The following is a 9956-nucleotide window of genomic DNA, read 5'->3' on the forward strand; positions in this document are numbered from 1 at the left end:
TCGCAGTTGCACTATGAATCAACTCTTAGGAGAGGGTGGAAAGTAAGATGGAAGAAAGAATATGAAAGGAGGTATAGTAAAAGGAATGAAAGGGGGTTATAGCTAGGGGCAGAAGGGACGCTGCAAAGAGCCTTAAATAATGTCTACAGTGCACCGCATGAGGTGCACTGACGGCACTAACCCCCTCTCCTACGGGGGCAGTTTCCTTTAACTTTTCACTGCTCAGTCAGGGGGTCAGCGTCATTTGAAAACTTTAGTTACCTTAATAGCGGAACACACATACAGCGAAATCCCATTCCCAGCCCCATCGTCTTCTGATCTCTCCACATGACCAGATCACAAAATGCGATAATCAGTTTTTTTTATTTCCAGGAACCTTTTATGTATATCCACACTTCCCACCCTTTTAGTTCAAGGAGTCGCCAAATGTCTAGGTTACGCAAAGCAGGAGTAAATGATACTCAGGGAAAAGATGTTAATTTAACACAAAAAAAAGGCGAAAAAAATTTTTTAAAATTGCACAGATTGCTCCATATTATGGGAGGCTTGAAAAGCTCGATGCTTTTCTAGTAATTCCCCCATTTTCCGTTCTCTCGTCTTCCTTTAATACGAGAGATTGTCAAAGTTAAGTATACCTTAGTTTAACCAAACCACTGAGGTGATTAACAGCTCTCTTAGAGACTGGCCCGAAGGATTAGACTTATTTTACGTGGCTAAGAACCAGCTGGTTACTTAGCAACGGGACCTACAGCTATTGTGGAATCCGAGAGATTGTCAAGGCGCAGTGTCTTCTTCCCTAAGGACCCGTTTGAACGAGATGAACCGTGCAACAACGACATACAAAGCCAGACGTCGTTTCCAGGAGTTCGCGTCGTTTCGGCCGCAAGCACGTTTACGTGGAAAATGGGCGCCTTTTTTAGTACCAGCCCCTTGAGGATGTACGTAGAACATAAAATAATGACGGCAAATACCATAAACATAACGGTAAATACCATAAACAACGTCTTACGTTGTTTTGGATGTTACGGCCTAAATGACTTACGGCCGAAACGACCAGGACCGGTCTCCAGTGCCCGTTCTTGCTACTACAGATGCTCTCATGAACTGACGACATGCCCCACTCCGTACATGAAAAATAGAGTATTGATATTAATGACTCATTTATTAAATTTACAAGATTTCCGCTTTTTAATATCGAATTTTCATCCGTATAAGCCTCTACTTAAGAAGATACTTAAAGGTATGGTGTCAATTTAAAATCAAACTCAAGGCTTCCTTTTCCACTGTGCTATCAAACGGGTGTTTAGGTTCCGTCATGCTCTGAGCTGTCACTATGACTCTATACAAATATTAGTTTTGGTTTTAAAAATGTTTTACCACATGCGTCCTTCCACTTAAACGTTTTAACCTTTTTCAGCGTTCTGGTAGTGGACTGGCACTCTGAAAAATCCCTGCAAAATCTTCTGTATTAAACTACACTACCAAGTTAAGAAACTATAGTATATTGCCCAAATCCATGTTAATAATTTCATGACCTAAATACTCGACTGTGGGTTTTCCATACGTTTAGCAAAGTTCACGATTATATATTTAAAAACTCTCAAACACTAACTTTATCCTGTGCTCTTACCCAGTGTTCCCTTGGATGATTATGCAGACGAACACCCGCTCTGTACCTCTTAACACCATGTTAGTGCCTTTGAAACGTAATGGGAAAATTGCATAATCCAAAGGGAATCGCCTTGTAATTATACAAACCACTGACAAATGCTGCAATTTTTTATGTCCTCTAGTTAGATTTGGTAAAGCCTGTCAGATCTAGCTTAGTCATTATGCCTTCTATCCTGGGTACTGGAAAGGTCTTGAGCGATATTCAACTTACGGTAATCCGTACGAATCCTGAAAATGCCTTCAGCCTTCAGGATTTACACATTTACTCGCCCATTCAATCTTCAGCGAGGCCGTTTTCCAAGAGGTGCTCTTTTGCTGGTCGTTTCATGGGAGCCTTCTGCTGCGGAGACATGCTCTCTCTCACCCTAATGACGTGCTTAGAGTCCCCAAAGATACTTTGATTGTCTCTAAACAGATTCTATAATTAGTTTATCATTTCTTTTGACCCTTGTCTAAATGGGATGATAGGTTTTCGAATTTCTTAGGACACTTAACTCATTTTTTACTTGCTTTTACTTGCTGCAATATTTTCTACAGAGATACACCTACGTTCGAAGTAAATTGATAATTTGTGGAAAAGGAAAATTTCCACAAATAAATATTCCTTTGTCGTTCAGGGAACTTTTGTCATTTATTAATCACTTTCCTTTCACAATCTTACAAGGCCCCACGTACTTTTCCATTAAGGGTTTCCCCCTCAATGGGTAAATATACCAGAACTTCCTCTCAGAAGTAAAGTTACTTTATTTCATCTTTTGGTCATACTGTGCTTTTCTTCTATCTCCACAAGTTCTTGGGCTAACTCCCAAGACCTTTTACTTTTGATTACCATTATATGTTCTTTTACCAGTTTCCGAGGATTTCATAGTTCGTGAGTATATGCGAGTTGAAAAGTAGTATCATTCGTAGCTGAACTTACGGTATCCCTTACATCAAATAAAAGCACAATAATCCCAGTTATTACAATAGGACCTGATTAGTCTTAAAGTTCCATGAAATAATCCTGATTATAAAAATCTAGAACACCTTAACACTTCTTAAGACAATAAAGCCAGACCCTGGATCCATACATATTTTACTAGGAATTCCAATACAAACTTTTGGAAGGTATCTGATTTTCCCAGCACTGACAGACCTCACAGGAATTTAACAGGAAACTTTGTGGAATTACACGATGGTTAACAATTATTAACTGCCTAGTTTAGTTTTAGGTAGAGGTTCATCACAATCCTGCATTAGCTGTTCAAAACGCTGACAATCTACGGAATTATTTTTAACGTATCAACCTTTGGGCGGTGTTGAGCTTTACCAACCTTTTGACAGGCTTGATAAGCGTCACAAAATATTTTAAGTTAGAGTTCATCCTCGGTAAAAAAAAAAAAAAAACTAGATGATGCTTGTTTTTAGATTAAATTTTCATGTGCAGTATGAAAATTTAAAAATTTTCAGGCACTACGAATTCAAACTATTTTGATACTACTAAACTTCCTTAAGTGTCATCCATTGCGAAATTACTCATTTTCTCCTCCGTGTGAATAAGATTTTTCAAAACTGTTTCCCTCGGCTCTGATTTCCTCCTCTAATTGGTCATAAAACTTCTTTAAACAGATTAATCATATCTAAATGTGCCATTTTCACTTTAACCAAATAAGTTCCTTAAACTAAGATCATCTACATCTCCACTTCTGGTTACTGCACATTCTGAAAACTTATCTTCATTTGTTTAGATAATTGGCGGTTCGACCTTAACTACTGGCTTACCTCCGAATACCACTTCGCCACAAATCCCCTAATTACATATACCCCCTTAAGTGGGACTCTCTTATATTACGTTTCATGTTGACATCATTAATGGAGCTTCAAACTTTGTACCAAACCCTTAATGAAAAAATAGTTATCTTTATTTTCCTTATGGGGAATTCTCTAACTCCAATTTTAAGTGCTCCTGTGTCCTTTAACTATTCAACTCTTCCTTTACATTCAGATAGTCCTCGGAAAGGACTATATGAATAATCAATATTACATAATCTTACCTTTCTGGCTCAAGGTGGGAGAATTTCTTAGGGAACACATTAAGTCACGGGAAATTAAATGTACGTTCACTACGAACTGGACATCAGTATATATCACATTGTATTCAAAACTAGAAAATCTTTGTTTAAATATCGAAGGATAGTACTATAGTCTGTGATTTATAATGTAATTTCCTGATATCAAATATATAATATATATATATATATATATATATATATATATATATATATATATATATATATATATTATATATAGCTATATATTTGTTGATAAATTTGACTATGAATAATGCAAGTTACTATTAACTGTGACCTTATAGTATATATATATGTATATATATATATATATATATATATATATATATATATATATATATATATATATATTTATATATATATATAAAGTGATGTAAATCAATGCAACCTGTTTTAGGTTATTTGTCCTTCCTTCACTAGCATACTGCTCTCCGGTGTGGATGTCTGCCACTGCCAGAGGTATGTCTTTTAGACAGAGTGGTTCGTGGTGGTAGGTTTCTGTTTCCTAACATTAGCAGTTATGATTGGCCATCGACGGATGGTCTCTTGTTTGTCAGTTTATCATAATCTGTATTTTAACAGAGATCTTTCACATTCACAATTGATCCTGATCCTTTTATATGCCGAGCGACAGATTCATGAACAGCAGCACCAATATACAATAAATGTGCCTCGCTGTCGAATTTCCCAGTTCCAGAGGTCCTTTATCCCTCACACCGTGGGACTGTGGAACAGTTTCCCCTAAGGATGTCGTACAGTTGGAACCTCAAAAGCTCAAGCGAAGATGCAATGTATTACTCCCCTAAAGCAATATTTTTTGTATTTCATAATATGTTTACATTTTTATCTATTCATTTATTAATTTGTTAAGTAATTTTTACTTCTCTAATTACTGATCTCATCTTCCTGTATTTCCTATTACCTTCTGTTACATCTTTCAAACGGACATCACATTCTCTGGAAGCCTGAATTTCAAGTCAGTGGCCCCCGTGAGTTTCATCTTCTGAATAATAATAATAATAATAATAATAATAATAATAATAATAATAATAATAATGCAAATATTTTTGCACCCCCAGTTCAAATATGAATCAGCTGCCAATCAAGGCCACTTGACATAAAAAAACTAGCGTTAATATTCGGATTGTCCAATCCTTTAATGAAAATAGCTGGCCTCATTATCTTAGTAACATTAGCACCGAAATTATAATCGGTAACACATCTCAAATAATCGTCGACTCGCACTTTGAAAGCTAGGCTGGGAGCGAGTTAAAATCCTCAGTTCAATTACCATCAGGCCGTAATATTATCAAAGTTTACGGGGCGGTAAATTGAGTGTTGCGTAACACCCGACGAGATGGCACTTCATACACTGATGGCCCTCTCCGGTATAAATAAATTCAGGTGCCAACAACAGTCATATGAGGCCCTTTGAGTGTCGTAGGGCAATGGAAAATATTTGGGGCTCGAACCAGGAGGCCTTTTGTTGTTTAATTAGTGCGAATGAATTATTGGACGATTCAAACTTTGATAAATAAGTACGAGTCTTGTGGAAAGTGGTTTGGTTTTGGGGAGGCAAGGGAGATGGGGTATATGAACAGGGCAGTTGAAGCTCTGTAGTGATGGTGGAAAAGAAATACTTGTATCTCAGGGTTATACGGTATAAAACGTTTTTCTTCCCCGTCTTGGTTCTCTGTCCATCTATAATAATAAAATCCGAGTGGAGCTTTCTTGTTTGTCCTCCTCCGGGTGACAGTAGGGGAGAAATGACACAGCCACCCACCTCTGCAAACCTGTTTGTCCGCCCCGGGTGGGGGCGGGGTAGGTAGGGGAACGGGAGGGTAAGGGAGACATCCACCCTCCTCCTGCAAACCTGTTTGTCCACCCCGGGTTGGGGCAGGGTAGGTGGGGGAACGGGAGGGTAAGGGAGACATCCACGCTCCTCCCGCAAACCTGTTTGTCCTCCCCGGATGAGGGCGTGGTAGGTATGGATCAGGAGGGTAGGGGAGACAGCAGCAACGGGTTCCGCGCGTCAACAAGCTCGTCTAGAAATAAGTTTTGAGCCTGAGATAAAATGTTAGCCAAACTTTAAGAATTAGTTCATTATACTTTTTACATTATTATGACTATTTTTTGTTAACAATTCCAGGCACTAATTTGTGATTCTAAAAATGAATATATGGAATATGTTTTCTTTTTTTAATGTACTTAAAGAATTATGTTTAAAATTCAGACTCTGGGGCTTTTTTATCATTCCTTGTTCCAGTTCAAAGAAATATTTTCTCGTCCTAAAATAGTAATAAAGGATGTACATAAATCCATCATAAAAACGTCAAAATAAAATAAATGATTGATGGAGTGAAAACTCATTATTCTGTCAAAATGTAGTAAGATTATAAAATCTCAATAATAATAATAATAATAACAATAATAATAATAATAATAATAATAATACAAGATTAAATATGCAGCAATAATCGAGGCAGGTTCTGAAAACTCTCTTTTTGCATATATAATTTCCAAAATGAAACATATATACATCTATTTACATTCACTGTGGTTTCTTCAATGCCAATAATAATAATAATAATAATAATAATAACTGAAAATTGTGGGGGAAAAGAAATTATCTTTTATGTCGGATTAAGTTTGTTGGCTCCCCGCGCGTCACTGTAACTCATTACCGATCACGCCGGACTCCTAATGTCTGTTGCAAGTGTCTAAGCATTGGTTTTCAAGCTCATGCCCCACAGATGGCAAGGGGAACTAATGCCAGTGATATCTGGTTTCAGTAGATGAAACCTATTCACATGGAACAAGCACACAGGTGCCATTGACTTGAAATTCAAGCTTCCAAAGAATGTTGGTTTCAACCTCCCACCGCAGACCCCACACTGCAGCAGTAACTGATAATGATACAGAGCCAGTGATTTTTCATCGCCCTGGGGGAGACGCGAACCCACAACATCTGAGTGGCAAACCACGACTCTAACTACTATACCAGCTGGAGTGTATCGAACATATTATTGTCTGGTATTTTGGTACTTAGTGTGGTCTGTGATTCAAAACCAATGTTGATTAACTGACACTAACCCAGAAACCAAGAAAAAATGACACAGAACAACACTGTGTATACATATAGCAGGTGATTCAATGTATTTGTTTACTTAATATGTATAAATAGGTAACTTACTGTGATATATTGCTTGTGGTACGGATGACAGATACTAAATCCAATACAGTATTTTGTGAAACGAAGAAGATACATACACACACACACACACACACACACATATATATATATATATATATATATATATATATATATATATATATATATATATATATATATATACTGTATGTATTACTAAAAATTTTCTTTACAAACAGAATTCCAACAAATATAAGGAGCCCATAAAAATGCCAAATGTGCAAAGTAAAGGCTATATTTCAGAGACCAGGCTGTCTCTCTCCTCAGGCAAAAGTGAATGAGAAAAGTTACAGAAAAACAGTATTCATACCAGAAGGTCCATAGGTCAGCCGTTACATCACTTCAGTTAACAGTTTCCTCTTTAATCTTCTTAATTGCTGGTTGGTGAAGATTTTATCTATAAAAATATCTGAATCCCAGGCGCTCTTGAAAGATTCATTGTATTTTCTTTGTTGAATCAGGATGATTCCACTATCTGGCTTTTTGAACAACAAAAATCTATAAATTATACGTGACATATTCCAGTTTATTCTGTGATTATGGTTATTTATGTCTTCTTTTAACAATATGGGATGGAGCTGAGCTCTGTTGTCGTACCTAACTGAACGTTTAAAAAGGTATTAATCTCCGAAGTGATTTGCCTAAAGCCGAGATATAAGATTGGTCACGATCGAGGCAAAGGGATTTCGTAAACACCTGTCTTTGGGATAAATATATATATATATATATATATATATATATATATATATTATATATATATATATATATATATATCCAATTTCACAAGATATAATTTCAAGTTTAGTCATTTATTGAAGAATTTAATACAAATGTACAATTATCATACTTAGTTTGCGATATTAGTTTATGTAGTCCTATATATGTGCTATACGAGTATATCATGTTTGCTTCAGGAATGAAAATACGCAAATTTAACTTGAAACTGACCGCTAACACGCAATTTAGAGATGAGTAAAAATACGTAGTTTTACGAATTTTTGCTAGCGAATTACGTAGAAGTAATATGAATACGCACAACTTACGCATTACCAAATGTCCAAATGTTTTAAGAGTTACTTTTATATTAGTTACAGAATAGTTTTATTACTAGTTCATACAGTTACATTTATTGTTATTTTAACCATTCAAACATTTTTCTTTGCATGTGTCAATTACAAGCTGTGCATTGTACTTTTGACTGTTAATTTCTATTTTATGAAATTTTTGTCATAATAATCTTTCCTCTTGTCTTTGTTCTTTGTGGAAATTCTAATCTGTTGTAGTACAGTAGTAGTAGTAGTAACAATATTATGGGAAGTAGAATCATCATGAATATTTTACGCCATACGCCACACACACACGCGCGCACACGCGTACGCACGAGTTCCGAAATTTCCAAAAGCGAAACCGGGCAACGGAGATTGTTATGGAGCGAATTGTAGAGGCGACTCTGACAATAGCCGGAATATTACTCTCATTAACGAGATTTATGAAATAAAACAATGAACTGAGAATTTCGTAAAACAATCTCTCTATTGACGACACAGAGAATCGGCAACCGTTATTCTCTCTCTCTCTCTCTCTCTCTCTCTCTCTCTCTCTCTCTCTCTCTCTCTCTCTCTCTCTCTTTTGCGCTGCGGAAAATATAAATTGAAAATAAAAATGAAAATCTATTTTATCATCCATAATTTTTAAAATATTCTGCTATATTTCACGGACTGGCAGTTTAATGAAAAAATTGCGTTGAATAAGAAATAGGAACGAGTGGAAATATATAAAACTGTATACAGTATATTGTATAAATGCATTTGCGCGTATATGGGCCGTTTCTGTTTGCCTGTGTTTAAAAGCTATTATGAAGCCGGTAATGAAATCAGAGATGTTATAGAATCAGATGTAATTATTTAGTGTGTCAGAGCAATGGGCAGAATATTGTAAAATGTGCTTAAGTAAATTAAGAAAGCATACACACACACACATATATACATACATACATATATATACACATATATATATATATACATATATATATATATATATATATATATATATATATATATATATATATATATATATATATATATATATATATATATATATATATAAATGTACATAGTATATATATTTATATATATTTCATATATATAAAAACATATATATAATATACATATAAAATATATTACATATATATATACATATACATATACTGTATATATACTATATATATATATATATATATATATATATATATATATATATATATATATATATATATATATATATATAAAACTTCTTAACTGTTGTTAAACAGCCTATACACAGGATACTTTCACTGACCTAGCTGCTTCATACACACAGAAGGCTCACCAGCAGCATACATGGAGCCCTCCAACACATACACTTACTGTGCCACTCACGTCTATCTTTTACACAATTTCTTTCCAGTAACTCTTCCACTCCATCTCTCTGTCCCTTTTTAGGTCATCCTCTTCTTCCCCTTCCCAGTACTTTCCGAATGTAAAACTCTTTTTCACCAGCCTATCTCCATCCATTCTCTCCACATAACCAGACCAACTCAGAACACGCTGGTCCATACTTCTGCCTATGTCAACTCTTTTTACCATCCTATTTATGTATCTCCAAATTTTGTGCTATTTCAGCTCTTCTTATACCTCTAATACCAGGTAAAATTCATCTCCAGAGCTTCCACCTTCTTCGTTTCATTCGTATGCAACATTCACACGCCACTTCTGTAGGTGAGACTTGGCTCAACATTCCCTTCATACATTCCAACGTTGGCTTCCATACAAACTCCAAGTTTTCTCCCAATGTTATGTACACATCCTGCTACCTCTCTTGCTTCACCTACTGTGTGACAACTTTTCTCTAAAGGTCTGTCCACATTAGAAAACGTTGTTTGGAAACAAAGTTTGCAAACTTTGTCTCCAAACAATGTTTCCTAGTGTGGATAGGCCTTAATACTTATAAGAATCTGCTGCTTCCAA

The sequence above is a fragment of the Macrobrachium rosenbergii genome, chromosome 56, assembly GCF_040412425.1.
Source record: "Macrobrachium rosenbergii isolate ZJJX-2024 chromosome 56, ASM4041242v1, whole genome shotgun sequence".
Taxonomy (NCBI): Eukaryota; Metazoa; Arthropoda; class Malacostraca; order Decapoda; family Palaemonidae; genus Macrobrachium; species Macrobrachium rosenbergii.